Here is a 15,764-nt window from a genome sequence, read left to right as displayed (position 1 = left end):
GGCCCGGGGGGGCAGATGCGGCCCGCCACATAATTTTAAATGGCCCGCGAGACAAATTTTGCATCGAATTTGATCAATAATAAGATTACAAATTGTCTTCACTTTTAAAAAAGATATTGCTTGCTATTTTTATCACAATTCTTCTTTTTAAATTATTTTAACATTTTTCACTCCTCTCTGATTTCAAAACTAGTTATTCATCAATTTGTTTTATAGCCTATACTATATAATCATAATGACCCTCCGAGGGAAACTATGACTACGATGCGGCCCGCGACAAAAATGAGTTTAACACCCCTACTCTAAGCCATTAATACATGATCAAAATGGTTGATTAATTTGATAATGAGTGAGTTGCTGATTAATCGATGAATCGTTGCAGTTCTCCACTCACCTTTCTTTCTAGCGCACTGCAGCTCTAACAAAATACAGCAGATAAATAACAATGATAATAAAATAATTTGAGACTCCAAAACCAAATGTGACAGCAAAAAAATGGGAAAATGACATGCGGTATGAACTACTAGACTCTTGACGGCCAGTACGAAAGCAGCTACAGGTTCCTCTCCAACCAACCAGAGTATCGTCCCGACGACTTCGTGATTGCTCTGTTGCCACGGATAAATAAATAACACCTCCGCTGCAGCTCAGCAGCAAAGTAGTCTTTACATGTTGCTATTTGATGAAGTTGTTGTAATCAGCGTTCCGGTTGATTGCTGTCCTTGCTGATTTCAACACGGACGGGGCGAGTGACAGAATATCTCCGCAAGACAAATGACTTTTCTGACTGGTATGCCTTTGAAGAGGCCACACTTGTTAAGTGCGAAACCGCAGAAGGCACAGAGAACAATGGCGCCAGTGACTTGTCTACAGTGCAGATTTGCCATCCTGTTTAGATAGGTGGCCTATCTGATCACGGATGTCTTTCTACTATCATCATACCCTCGTTCGTTGTTAAACATTTTCCTTTCTCCGCTGTTTATGCCACTTTTGCTTCGCTTTTTCTTTGTGTCTGTCAGTGAGAGGTGTACGTACTTGATTGTCGTTGAAATGCCACTAGAAATAAACAACAGTTAAGTAATCAAATGTCTCGGAAAATGTACTCTACACTATGTGAAGTCTTTCAAGAAAATAAAACACAATGTAAGTGACAAGTAGCAATCATCTTTGTGGAATTTTCTCAAAGACAAACATGGAATGAGCGCTTCGGATACCGCAAAATACTCTGGAAAGGAATAGTAAAGTACCTGATGTATTCGTTTTACTCTCATTTACACGTTTTTTTTTTTTTTTTTCCTTATAAGTGACTACACAAAATCGTGTGCATTGTGACCCACTCTGCTGTTGTACATGGTTGTGGATACAAAGTAACACTGCAACGCTCAAGTTCTGCTACTTGCAATGGCTGAATAAAGAGCTTATCTGGCAAAAGCTTATCATAGAGAGGGTGAGAGGAGGGCGCCCCGATGGCCCTGATTTTGTCATTCATCATCCTCTCAGCCATAGTCTCAAGGTTGCCCAGCTCCTGTCCAATCACAGAGCGGGCCTCATAAAGGAAAGTTGGGAGTTTACTCTTCAATAGAGAGAGGCCAGACTGCATCTGAAGGATAGCTCCACAAGGGAGGTAAAGTCTCAACCTCCCATTGTATAAATATTTTGGGAAAAACAAGTCATTGTTTGAACTGTGAGCTTAGCGTTCCATTTGACTGATAAGGCACCGCAAGCGTTTTCAAGGGGAACTCAATCCAATGCAGCACGCTATGGAAATATGTCGGCGGACAGATTTTGAGAGCGATGAATCAAGAGATTCAAACCTGTGGATAAGAAAAAAAATCAGACGGCGGCCATCGGAGGAATTGTAGCCAAGAGTAACTGCGTTATATGTCAACTCCTTCATGAGAAAAAGATCTGCAAAAAGAGATCCAGATCTGCTCACAACTCTGTACAGTACATGCCTTAGCTCAATTTTTGCTAACTGTGTGGTTTTTCTAAATAAAGCAAGCAAGAATGGTCTTACGGATTTTGTTTTACATTTTTGAGGAAGCCAGTATAGCCAAACTGCTAGTAGAGGACAAAAGTGATCTCTGCTGCTTCTGGCTGGAACTTTCTCAGATGGAAGGTCTTTGCAGGCTAATTTAGCAAAATTGCCATCATCCAGCCTTGAGGAGCACAACACCAACGTTTATTCACATTTATTTCACGTATTTAATGATTTATTTTGTTCGGAACTCGCATCAGATTAAGCCTCAGCGCTGGCAATAATTACTAGCTTTGACGGTACACACCGATTTGCAGGAGTGGTGTTGCTAATCAATTGTAAGTGAATTAAAATCCAGCGAGTGACAAGTTGTGAGTGGAAGGAAACATCCTGGACTCTCACAACTTTTAAAACGCCGTGTGATGACACTGCCAAGTGTCTGCATATTGTTTTCCCATTAAGTTTGTGATGGATTGTCTTGTCGTATCCGCATACCTATGTGGAGATGTTCAGCATATAATATTTTAAGCTCTAATGCTTGTTGATACTTGATTTCCAGACTGATTTTTCTTCACAGTGTCCTCGCCATGGGGATGAGCTGTTGCAGTGTTTTGTTTTGGCTCATTTGTTCCACAACTTCATCAGAGCTAGCACGCGTTCGCATTGATTCGTTTCACACTTGATCAGGAATGCTGTTAAAGTTTTGCAATGGGTGATTGATGTGATCTATTTTAAGCATCAAAAACGTGATTCGTTTTTTTGAAGAGCGTGGTTGCAGTTTTGTCCGTTTTGTATGGGTCTGTTTGCAGTTTCAACAAAGTGCTGCGAGTCACTCAACTGCGTTTTTTTTTTTGTTTTGTTTTTTTTATTACCTCACGCCTCCCAATTTATGTATGCTGTAGCAATGATGGATTGTTTGTAATGTGTTCTGGCACCACACTGGTAGTTGGAACTTCATAACATTTATCATCTTTTCACAAATATGTGCATCCCATGGACAAGTCCGGCTTACGCACTGGAAAGCAGCCTGGCGAAATGTGTGATTGTTTATGAGCCACAATTTTTCCAAAAAGACACATCCATCTTACATACTTTCCAAATGAAATTGGCAGTCGGCGAAGGGGGCTGTTTAATTTTCACATTGTTTGAATTGCCAGCATATTTCATAAGAAGAGAACATGTTGTCTTTGAGGACTACTCAGTCATTGTAGGCCTTTGCAAAGCATTAAGAAAAAAAATATTGGATTTGACTTTGGTAAGCTGCCTCTTAAAGGTTTCACAATGGATTTCTTAGATTGCCTTCATTCTTGAAGACTTAATTGTGCCGAAGCAAGACACAAATCTTTGTCCGAATCAGTGATAGTCACACAATACTGTGTTACCCAATTTCACCCTTTTTTTTGAGATACAAACTACCGTTCAACTGATTAATTTTTGTGGGTCTGTTGACTTTTGAACTCAAAACTGAGAAACGAGTGCTTTATGGTGGCAGTCAATTATTTAACTCTTGAAGCTTCGGATTGAAAACAAATGGTTCAGCCATATCCTCTACGTAGAACACTAATATTAGTGCTGCAGTGATAACTTCAGAGAAGAATTAATGAGCTGCACTTAACTGATGCCGTGCCACAAAATTATTTTTAATTCCATTTAACAATGTTAATGACTGTATGTTTTGGAGTGCAGAGAATGGATTAATGGCATTTCCATTCATTTCAATGGGAAAAATAATTTGATTGCCGTTTCAAGTTACAACTGTGGTCACAGAACAAATTAAACTTGTATTGCAAGGCACAAATGCATGAAATTTTATTATCATTTTCTTCCTAAAACCATTTGCACAGTTCCAAAGCGTTCGTAATCATCAAATGTGAGCTACTGATAACGCCAGAAGCGGTGGCAAAATGATTTTATGCAATGAGAAAGTTGAAACAAAGTTAAAACTACAAAGTTTTTGCCCTCAACAGAAAGCTTGCAGCTGCAATTCTCAATGAGACTCTTTTTACGTTCTCTTCCATTAGGAGTGACAGGAAACTGGCAGAGCCACTCTGTAGATGTTACATCTGTCTCCCAGGCAGCAGCCCAACAAAACAAGTCTTGCACACCATCATCATTTTTCTTGCACCTGAATTACTTTGGACACGAGCAAGGTAAGGAGACTGTCAGGTATCTGAGTGAGGCACAGTTTGCTCCAGGCTACGTCTCGCGCTCCGCTTCCATTACTCAGCAGCAACAAAGCAAGAAGTAGGTGTGACTGTCCATCAAGCGCAAATGCTAACCTGCTACCGACAGAGCACGACATTTTAACAGTCCAAAATATCGGCTGAATTTTACTCATGACACAAGTAGACTTAACTGATCGGCTGGATCGGATTGGCTGAGAATTTGCATTTCATGCACATTTTTTCATGGATGGTAATGTCTTAAATCCAGCGATCGGCTGGTGTCAATAAAAAGCTTAAAGCACACTCAGGGAGGGCAAAAACCATATCATAAACCATGCTGTTTGGCACATTCATCATTTTTCTTCCATTACAATGTTTTTACGATCGTGAGAAGCCAAAATCGAAATTACGATTACATTTCAATTAATTGCTGAGCCCGACTTCTCATATAACGGTTAAGACAAACAGTCTTTATACATTTGAGAAGACAGTAAACAAATTCAAACAAATCTTGGAAATAACACCGTTGATTTTCCTTTCTGCTAGTGTGCGTATGCAAAAGAGCAGTCATATCTTTTCACTTCAGCTCAAAGATCCTTCAAGAACATTTTGGAATTAAAAGTGTCATTAGAGCTTTTATGACAATGACCCATTTTTGACCCGCAAAGGAGCGGGAGTTTTTTGTATTTATTTCTAACTTGCTTTTAATTTGATGACTCACCAAGCAACAGGCAATAACAGACGTGGAAAATAGCACTACCCTAACTTTAATGCTTGATTTTTTTTTTTTTTTTTTTCTTTCACACAGAGATTGAGACACACGCATACACCTGCTCGCACACGTGCAGGTGTGCGCAAACAAAAAGAATACAGAGCTAATTCTGTCCATCTCCACGTCATCTGTCATCCCGTCCTTTTAAACGGTAGGCGTATTTTTCCTCATTATTTTTCGGTTAATCTCAAGCGTGCAGTCACATGACACTGAAAGGATTCTCAGCTGTACGTCTTTGTGGTTGCTTAGCTGCCCACCTACTCACTTAAACACGATACCCATCCATCCTCACATGGTGACATGATCGAGCATAATGTCGACCTCAATTAATTACATAATAATTTTGGATTGCACACGCCATCTGTTTGTGGCTGTTCATACTTGCAGGATGTTCATCCGGCAATTCAGGGCCCGTCAATGTTTTCAGGGAGTCTACAAAGCGGGTGGGGTAAATCCCCAAACTGTTTTAAAGCATCTCCGTACCTCATTTTGTGAGCCTTTTTCGGTTGATGTTAAAGTAGCTTTGTGTTCCCCAAAAATGACAAAATGTTTAGTTTGGCGCTAGATGGTCACCTATGGAAAGAGTGGTCAAGAGTAAATGTCAAGTTTCTTTTCCTTTCGCTTTGAGAATAATTGTCAATTTTTTGGCTATGTGAAGCCCTTTGAGACTGTTTGTGATTTAGGGCTATACAAATAAACTTGACTTGACTTGACTTAAACCAGTCGGGTCAACTTGAAAAAGGAAGAAAGCAGATGTAGGCTCAACTCAGTTTCTTGTCTTTACTAAGACACAGATGCAGGTTGAAAACCTTGAAACAAGGAAACAAAAATGCATTACTACTATAGACAGGTCCTTGAACTTCCTGGGACTTCATCGATCACATGAATTTAAAGTTTCAAACACCTCAATAGTCTTTTAAATGGAGAGTCTTACGTGTTTGACCACAATGAATTCGCCTTTAAATGATATTGAGGCTTTTAAAGCGATGCTACGCCCATGGCCTCAACCAGTGCGCCTGGTTGCTCAATTTCTACTTGGTGGAAGCTGCCCACCGATGCACCTGGTTGGTCTTATTATTGCCCGCAGAACCCAGTCGATGCCACCCTCTTGTGTCCAAATGAAAACATGCACTGAGAGGTAAATAAATAAGGGAGTGAGAGGTGCAGGTGAAAGGCCAAAACTGCTTTTGACTCAACAGGAAAAATGATTATTCATATCTCTAGTATAGGTCATGTCATCCATTGTATTTTTCCTGAATTTATTTGTTATGGAGGAGTCTAAGAAATGTTTTATGGGCCCATTCCAGGTTAGGAAATTCCACCAGCGATAACTCAGAGGTGTTATTCAAAAATTTAACGACCCGATTATGGACGTATTTGGGTTTCTGCGGGTGTTTACATGGCCTTTCAAAACTTGAATGCTGCCAATATTCGGGTCTTAAAAAGGTTATTGACTGCATGTAACCCTCGTCACTGTCATTGTCTCATTTTAGCTGTTGATGAATGATCAAACTTGACAGGAGGTATGTGATTGGTTGGACTGATCTTTACATGCTACACAAACGTTGCAATGTCAATGTTCATATGAATGAATGTACATATCTCGATTTCGATATGGTAACGATATATCGCCCTGCCCTGATATTTTTGGGGAAGATAGTACAGACTGTGTTGACTACCTGACTTCTAGAAGGAAAATCAGAAAACAGTCAACCTTCTGAAATTTTTAATCGTGGCCAATCCCGTAAGTTCGTTGAAGCCTATTTTTCTTTTTTTTTTTTTCTACTCTGCCTGTACTGCTCCCTTACCTAGCTTTGGTGCCTTTAACAGCAACTTCGCCACCACCAGCACCTTCAATAATGTTCAAATTTCTACATTTTACAAATCTCTTTAAGCTCCCATGTGAAGGCAACTAGATATAGCGGTGTCATGCATTGCAAACAAGCTTCAATTATTGCACATTCTATTTCTCATAGTCTGGCTCACTGTTGTCTTTCTGATTCTCACAAGAAATTAAATCTTCCCTTTATTTGACAAAAAAAAAAAGTAGGATGTGTGTTAGCACAAAATTCTGTTGAGGTTCTACTTTGGATGTAGGCCTTACTTGACCTCTTTCTGTCTTAAGATAAGGCCCTAAGGTTTTGAATGAACAGCGCATTTGCTTGATATGTTGTCTTTCTGTTCCGCACACAGACTGGTTGCCAGGACACTGAACAAAGAGGCTAAGTTCTGCAGTGGAATTTAGGGGTAACAAAAACAAACAAACCCCTGAAGTTGTACAAGAAACTGACTGTGCTGGAGGATTAAAGACTTAGTGTCATCAAATGGATGTTTCCTCAGTCCTGGTTAGGCCTCGCTCACTCTTGAGAGCAGCTCTTCCTCCCGCTGTCATGCTGACAACCCCCTAACGTGAAGCAAATTAGGCCAATTTAAGGAAAGGCAGATTTATTTCTCAAGTGAATTTCATACACAAGCTGATACACTCGGCTTTGTGTGAGTACATTTAAAACCTTTTAAGAACAGATAGATTCTTCAAACATATACCTAAATGTACACATCTCTCGTAAGTGCGCCCATCCTCCTTGTTCTGCCTGCGACAAACAAAGTGACTTTATCTGTTGTATCTGTGCCTGCATGCCCCGACACAGCCACACTGTTCTGCTCGCTGCAGTCTGATCATCAGCTAATGTCAGATTGTTTCTGTTATCATCTGGAGTTTAGAGGCCAGTGTTGCAAACATAGACCTGCATTGGTTCCCAGCACAGCTCCGGTCCTTACTCACGAGCTTGTGCTGGTATGCGCAAACACAATGCGTGCGACTTGACTTCCACGCTTATCTTTGTATAAACCCGTTGATAACGACATCCAAAATATTTTATAGTAACTTTCACAGTCACACTTCTACGGGTAAAGTGGTCCACCTCAAACATGCAAGCAGGAGAGGAGGAAGGAGAAGTTGCAGTAAAACAGGCCAAAATCTAGATGTCAGGTGGTTCGGCCGGGCAAGAGGAAATTTGCATACTAGATGTGTTTTACCTAAGTGTGTGTAAAACTAAGCCTGAAGTCGACAATACAGAGGTCGCTGCTCTCATTTCTCCAGGTTGGGCATTCAGGAGTCCCGTGCCTAAATCGAGAATTAAAACTCCTTTTTAGCGTTCGTAGCCACCGAAAGACAAGTGTGTTGCAAGCGTAAGTTCTGGGATAAAACATATGGTATCACTAAGTCAGCAAGATAGAAAGATGCTAAGTCATGGGATTTTTTTTTTTTTTTTTTTTTTTTTGAGCAATAAGTAACAAAACCTTAAAATCACATCTAAAATGGACTGGGAGCCACTTTGTGAGTTCATTGGAAAGATGAACTCATTCACCTTCTGGTCCACTTCAGGCGTGGTGGGTTTCACTGACTGCAAGGCAAAGTCAAGTGGGAACATTTTGTGAGAACATTGGATAGGTTACGCAAAGCCTCCACAGACTTGAACCAAAGTGGGACAACCTCTCTAGGTCATGGACCTTATGGGGACAAATGTCAACAGTGTCACTTCAATTGGGACTTAGCAAAGCAACTTTACATCATAGATTGCAGAGTTTACACTGAAATTCATATTTCTTGTTTTTCTTGAGGTTGAAAGTACAGGTACCTTTTAAATCTTGATATAGTTTTTCTAAATTATGCCAATATTAGTCTCGTGGGTGTGTGTGCGCTTTTTATAGCCAGTGTCCAAGTCAAGTAACCATAGTTCACGGACTTTAGCAAAGTGAGAACATGTTTTGAGTTTTGGGAAAGCGTTTCAGATGACAGGACGATAGCCAGAGACAGCAACGTGACAAGCCAATCATCATTCACCAAGTTGGCAAGACGGCCCTTTTTTTTTTTAGCTAGAAAGCGTTCTTTTGTTCATTCTTTGTTCCGCATGGGAAGGATGTACCTCAATGTCCCTGCGCAGCTGACCAGAACGCACGCTATGATTTTCCTGGTAATCTGTTTTTTTTTTTTTTTTTGGATGCATCATAAGTAATTGGAGGTAGTCATCTACCACATACCACATTGCAGCTTTGTTTCTTGCATCATCTAAAATTATACAAGATTAATATAAAAACAGTTTTTTCCTGACTGCCATGTCAAATATAATTTAATTAAAAAAATAATTGTTCTTGCCAAGTGGTGACAAAAAAATAATTTTGACAGTTTTAAAAAATATTTACGCAGTGGTTCCTTGAGATAGAAGTTTCTTCTTTAAGTGGCCATGCTTGTAACTCAAAATACTGACATTTAAATTGCCTTTGTCTATTGAAATGAATGGAAATGCCTTGAACCCATTCTAAACTAATAATTGTGGGGGGGTTTCTAACAAAGAAAAAAAAAACTTTCTAAAATATTCGACCTTGGAAAAACAAAGCAATATTAATATAATCAAATAGAATGTAAATAATAAAACACTTGGTGCATCCTGATTTAATGCTGGTCCTTCTGGTGCACATGCCTTGGCAACCTGTTTAATTCAGACGTTTGTTTCCTGTTTAGGTTTCATCTCATTTTTAGCTCAGAGTAGCAATACGCAGCTTGAAACCTCTTTTTTTTTTTTAAAGCAATAGCCACCTTTTTCTATCCATCTCAGTGGGCAGCCATTTTGCCACTTGCTGTCGCCTGAGAATGACATCACAGTTTCCAGTCGTCTGAAGCGGAGCCGTCGGTTTTGAAGTTTGATTCGTCACCATCAGACACAAATGCGTTGGTCAAATTGCACTTTTCGCCGTCGGGTTGTCTAAATAGAGATTTGCGACAGGGTCATCAATCAGGCAGCAGACGATCCTCCATCACGTTAGTTAGCCTGATGAATCGTCAGGCTTGCGGTCAAGACTATAGAGGAGCAGAATTGGCGTCTCAACAGGTTTGGGGCTTGGAGCGGTAGCTGCATTCCTCAATGTCTCTCTGTCTTCCTCTGCTGATGTCTCAATCTGTCCGTGTACACCACTTGCCTTCTTCCCTCCAGCTATCTCCATTTCCTCGTCCCCAGTGGCCTTGTGAAAGTGAGCTGATAATGTTTCCCTGATGCCAGATGTTGCACTCCGCCCGGATGCGATGACCTTATTATTCATTATTCCGCAAACTTGCTGATTTAATGTGCTTTTAGGTGATTTGTGTTTTCTAAAGCAGACATTCTCAACAATTTTCTCATGACCCACCTTTATGAAAGCCAAATTAATCAAATGTAGTTTTCCAAATAAAAACATCTACTCAAAAACATAAATAGATGCGGCCATGGACAGAGTTGAACATTGAACGTAATCCTCGCTCCGTCTTGGGGGTTACGGCAAGAAACCCCCATCAAATCAGCAATATAAAAATACCCTATTTAATTATAGCCAAGTATGTTTTTGTAACATTTACAACACTTTTAAAACAATACAAACTTTATGAAACACGACTATGTTTAATTTAGGACATTATGGTCGTACATGGAGAGCCAAATAAAACAAGTAGAAAGTTTGAAAACCACTGTTTTAACCGTTTTTTAAAATGGCATTTAAAGCCTGTTTGTCTCTAAACAGACATTTTCTCTAGATTTCAGAGGGATCTAAGTTGAAGCTATGCCGTGTGGTGTGTTTCTTAAATAATGAAGGTGCAGCCTTGAAGACAGATACAACCTCTGGCAATTAGCTCAGTCACACTTGTCTACTAAAATTGGCTCGCCAGTTGTTTTTGTTGGCACCTGCAGATCAGCCTAGACGAGCCAAAATGTTGGTAAAGGGAAAAGAACATGAACGTTTTAATTCGATTAAAATCCAGAAAGTCTGGCACAATCCCGTCAAAAGGGATTTAAGTGTTTGTGCTGTGATTAACAATGATCGGTTCAGGGTGTAACGATTGACTCCGCCTTCCCTGTGACTCAACAGGATATGTGGACTGGCAAATGGATTGTCTGAAATGCTCTAAAATGTGCTCAATGAATACAGTACACTTACAAAATATAGTTTGACTTTTGAATCTGAAGCTCGACAGTGACTTCCGATTCCAGGTTGATTGCAAGATCAATCGGTATCCCGTAAAATAAGCCTAAAATCGCCACCGCTTGCTCAGAAACATTTGACAAAATCTTTCGTTAGTTTCAAGTCACAATCAAATTCCTATTTCCTGTCTGAGATGCATCCCTGTTTGATGTTAGTTCTATTTTTTAGTTAGAGCATATAGGATTTAAGCAAATGTGAAATATGAGTCAAATATTGAATTTTTCTCTAAAATAGAAAATAGATGTTTGTCCCCAGACCTTGACACGGTATACAACAATAATTAGAAAAACTATTTTGCTTTACTTCTTAATGTGTGCCTGATTATTTGTCTGGTGGTGTCTGACTAATATCTTTTTTTTTATGTTTAAATATAATTTATATAAATGACAGCCTATTTATTTTTTTTCAAATAAGCGTGTGGAATTCCTCCTGAATGGAATGAGGAGACAGCGTTAGTATCATACTATCTGTTGACATTCGACCCAAATATCTCAGGGTGGGAGGGAATGTAAGGGTGCTTAGAAAAGAGCTCAAGGAAGATGGAGGCAGGGTGATAAAGTAACAAAAACCTCCAGCCACTCACATCATCAGGAAAAACTCGATTTCTCTGCAAGGCAACCAGTGTTCACGTTCAAGTGAAGAAATAGCCAAGAAAAAAGTCAAGTCAGAGTAATCTTTCTTTCCATATGTTAAGTCTCGGATGTTTTGGACGCCGGATTTGCCAATATCGTTTACAAAAGTGACAGAGCCTGCCGATCTGCGTCAAGCTGAGATTTTGTGACAAACATTGTTTACATGATAGCTTGAAGCATCCAATTACTCTGCATGGACATTTATCTCATTAAATTTGGACTTTGAATAATTTATTTGAATCACTTCCTTTCCAGTGTGGAATGATTGTGCAACGTGTTAAAAGAACACAAATTGGGCGCACAAGTTTGAATTTGTTTGGGATTTTTCTCTAATCCACACAGGCCGCTCTAATTTCTTAAGAATATGTGAAAAGTTGACAAGGCCAAGCCCTGTTAACTTCTCATAAGCAGCTGCAGTCAAGATTGACTGCATTTTGGACTATGCTTAAATAAAACCTGAGTACATGCCAGGAAACAAACCAATTTGAATTGACTTGATTGATTCTGCCAACAAGAGTGCTGAAACAGCCCGCTACAATTATCCCACATTTAATGGCTACAAAAAGCGCCGGTTCCAACCAGATGCACTTTGCAAGAGACGTTTAACCAAATTTGACATTAGTACCACGAGGTACGAGTGACTCAATGTAGAGGATGGGGAAAAAAACTCCTATTTAATCCTTTTTGCAAGTGATATTTGAACATAATATTTGCGGCAACACATTAAACGATACTTCCAGTCATATATTCTTTATCCTCTGATCGGAACTATAATGAGCTGTGATGTTTGCACTGCGCAGAAATCCACATAGCAAAACATATTTTCCTTTGTACATTCCATGCATGATTCGAAGCTGTTTATAATCTTCGACTCCAATATGCTTATGCAGATTTCACTCGGGCATGAATAATACAGCGGGAGCGGCAAGCCCCGCTGTGGTCTGCGGACGAGTTTGCCGCTGAGTGATGGGCGACGCACACCAGCCTGGCCCCCGAGTTTGAGTGCTGCTCGCGGTCTGTCTGGTTTGGCAGCCGTATGCGCGCACCCTAACGTGGCCACCATTAATCTTATTTGTTTGAGACTAGAATGATGCTTGCGGTTTTTCTGAGATCAGCTTTGCGACAAGCGGGTTAAGGAGTGGGCTCTGATCCAGCTATTTAAAAACGAGAGCAGAAGTTCTCAGATAGTCTGAGAAGTGCGTGCTTATGCACTTTGGATTGGTGACAGTGCATATGTTGGTCATATGATCAAGACAGACAGAGCTTAAAAGCTCAGAATTCCAAACTCGCTTTCCGAGCATTGCAGCGGTTCTGTGACATGTTGCTGTGTTTATAACTTTGGGGTTAGTTTTTTTTGGGTAAATTTGGTCTCATGATATACAGTAAATAAAAGTTATTCTCGCCAAAGTATTTGCTTCTTGTAAATTATACATATTTACTGTTGTATACAGACCCTTCATGAAATTCCACTGCACTTCTTTCCAGTTTAGTGCACCACAATCAGGTTTTTCAAGTTTTCCAAAACAAAAACATCTCTCTCCACCAAACAGCGTCAGTAATTTGGAAAAGCAAATAAAAAACATTGATTCTCTTTTTGGAGACTGATTAGTTGACCGATGGACTTTGTATTGGTCTGTTGTAGTGGAGACAAACCTCAGCCGAAAGGTGAAGATTCTTCTGGGATGACCCAGGACACAAAACAATGGATGAATGGATGGATGGACGCAAGGATGGATGGACGGAACGGTAAATGAATGGAACGATGGATGGATGGATGGACGGACAGACGGATGGATGGATGGACGGACAGACGGATGGATGGATGGATGGATGGATGGATGGATGGATGGATGGATGGATGGATGGATGGATGGATGGATGGATGGATGGATGGATGGATGGATGGATGGATGGATGGATGGATGGATGGATGGATGGATGGATGGATGGATGGATGGATGGATGGATGGATATATTTGTTGGAAAACTTGCCTTCAACTCACCTTCACTCCATACACCAAAGTCCCACTCAACTATTTTTAGCCAAGCTGCACCCTTCTGGCGTGTTAGCAGAGTGTGTGGTGTGTCAAGGTCCCGCATGAGGGCTACAATGATACAGTGTCTCCATCCACTTCCTTGTATTCTGATTGTTTAAACAGTATCCTACGCTGGGGACGGGTCCCATGACAACTCGGTAAATATTTACCCGCAGGAGCCGCGCCGATTCCTTGAGAAACCCTCGTCCGCAGGCAGGTTGCCTCTGCAATGTTTTTTTTTCGACTTATTTCTTCATCTTTTAGTCTGCATGATTGTTTGGAGTGTGCTGTACTGTGTTTTTACTGATTGTGATTAGAATATTTGCAATGTCACGAATGTCAGCAATAATGGGTTCCTACACAGTTTCGGAATATTAAAGCCACAAACAACTTCATAGTCCAGCGGCAATGTGCATATGCATTTTTTTTTTAACAAATATCGTAATAATGCATAGTTCCATGCTATCTACAGATACGTGTGACTCAACTTACGATCTGTCATGCGTCCACTTGGCTTGCCAGCATAGAATTGAAATACGATCGTGATATGGTGGCAAGTGAATTCAATTCACTTCATAATGAGGAGAACTTCAAAAAGTAGTGAATAGTGAATTTAAAAAAAGAGGTCCTACAGCAGAATAATTGACCCCATTTAATGATGATGCATTATCAGTAGACGAATCAAGAGACGATACAAAAAAAAGACTTAGTTATCCATACAAGTGAAAGCTCATTTACATATCTATCTTGCTGCCTTATGCTGCTCCAAGTGTCCAAAGCAGACACACCAATAGCAGCAGCACAGCGAGCAATCAATTAATCGACAACTATTTTAATGATCGAGTCGTTTGGAGACATTTTTTTTTTAAAACTTAAAATTGTCCAAATTCTTTACTGCCAGCCTCTCAACAGTAATTCATGCAAATCGACATTTGAAAATATCTGCTTTTACGTTGGAAAACAATAACCGCGCCGGTAACTGAATTATCTTAAAAAAGGTCTCGTTTGATAGTTAAATTGTCGTTTAATTGTTTTATTAATTCATATAGTACGCTATATCATAATAAGGACAGCATTTGCCAGGAGCTCTGACTTGTGTCCTGTCAGCATCAAGTATTCCCGCTGGTGCAACTTGTCGGCCGGCCGCCCGCCCGCCCGCACGCAGGCCTTCGTAGGTGTGAACGGGTTGATGTGAGCCCATGTGTTCCTGAAACCCAAGTGGGTGAGAACAGAAAATCCTCTGATTTGTCAATATTTACTCAGCGCAATGCATTAGCCTCGCTGCATTGTTCCCTGACATCAGATGTCTTTGTTGGCGGGCGGGACCGCACGTGTGCGAGGGTGCGTCAGTGTGTGTGTGTGTGTGTGTGTGTGTGTGTGTGTGTAATCGACCCTTACGTGTGCCTTACCACCACGTCGCCATTATTGTTGCAAACGCATGACGGCAGTTTGCCTCACAATAGCAACTAAGCCGCTCCTTTTCAAGTGGGTGGCACATGAAATGTTTAATATATGAGAACACACACTCCACTTGTTGTTTTAGCGTGCGTGTGTATTTGCTCTCCGAGTTGAGTAGAAGCCTTTTGTATGAACGTTGAAAAGTGTCTCTGGGTTCTTTTCATGCGAGCTGGATAATATTTGATCACTTGGCCCACTTAGAAACTTAAAATCGACTTGACTGACATCACATTGTTGCCACTTATTTATTTAAAGGGACCATGTGGCCAGGATGGCCCCTTTTAAACTCAGACTCTCTTTGTGTATTTTTTGATCGGCAAAATAAAAATAACTCGCATGTTCTATTTTATAAATTTGTTTTGGAGAAACCAGTAAATAACTATTTTTATCACGCCTCTTTTTCCGATCCAGCGTTGTATCTGGCAACCTCCGCACCACCCTGGAGATGCTGAGCAGCTGCGAGAAGGTCAGTGGATCTGCATCCCCTCAACGGGTGAGACCCATGTTCACAACACGCTCGTGACTCTGCAGTTGGCTTATTTAAGACTTACGCTGGCTTGTAAATGTCATCGTCATAATCACAGCGCCTCATCAGGCAACCTTGCCGCTTGTAAATCCTGCGCAGTGTGTTCTGTCATCTGTCAACGCAGAGGTCCAACACCCTTTGTCTGCTTTATTTCATTTGCCTGTCCAAGCAAAACAAGCAAGTTCCCT

The 15,764-nt window shown here is 40.5% G+C and overlaps 1 long non-coding RNA gene across 3 annotated transcripts in view; it reads left to right on the top strand.

Annotated features, from left to right (window-relative positions):
* Positions 1-15,764, top strand: part of LOC125989211 (uncharacterized) — a 33,942-nt gene that overhangs the window by 12,648 nt on the left and 5,530 nt on the right. For 2 of the 3 annotated variants that reach the window (XR_011088279.1, XR_007488624.2), the window contains exons 4-6: positions 4,000-4,128; positions 4,952-5,066; positions 15,462-15,543. This is a non-coding gene — a long non-coding RNA (uncharacterized lncRNA). The remainder of the gene's footprint in view (positions 1-3,999; positions 4,129-4,951; positions 5,067-15,461; positions 15,544-15,764) is intronic. The other variant, XR_007488625.2, reaches the window with a different exon arrangement.

Source organism: Syngnathus scovelli, chromosome 2, assembly GCF_024217435.2.
Source record: "Syngnathus scovelli strain Florida chromosome 2, RoL_Ssco_1.2, whole genome shotgun sequence".
Lineage (NCBI taxonomy): Eukaryota > Metazoa > Chordata > Actinopteri > Syngnathiformes > Syngnathidae > Syngnathus > Syngnathus scovelli.
Note: the sequence above shows the minus strand (reverse complement) of the source record. Positions and strands in the feature narration are given on the sequence as shown.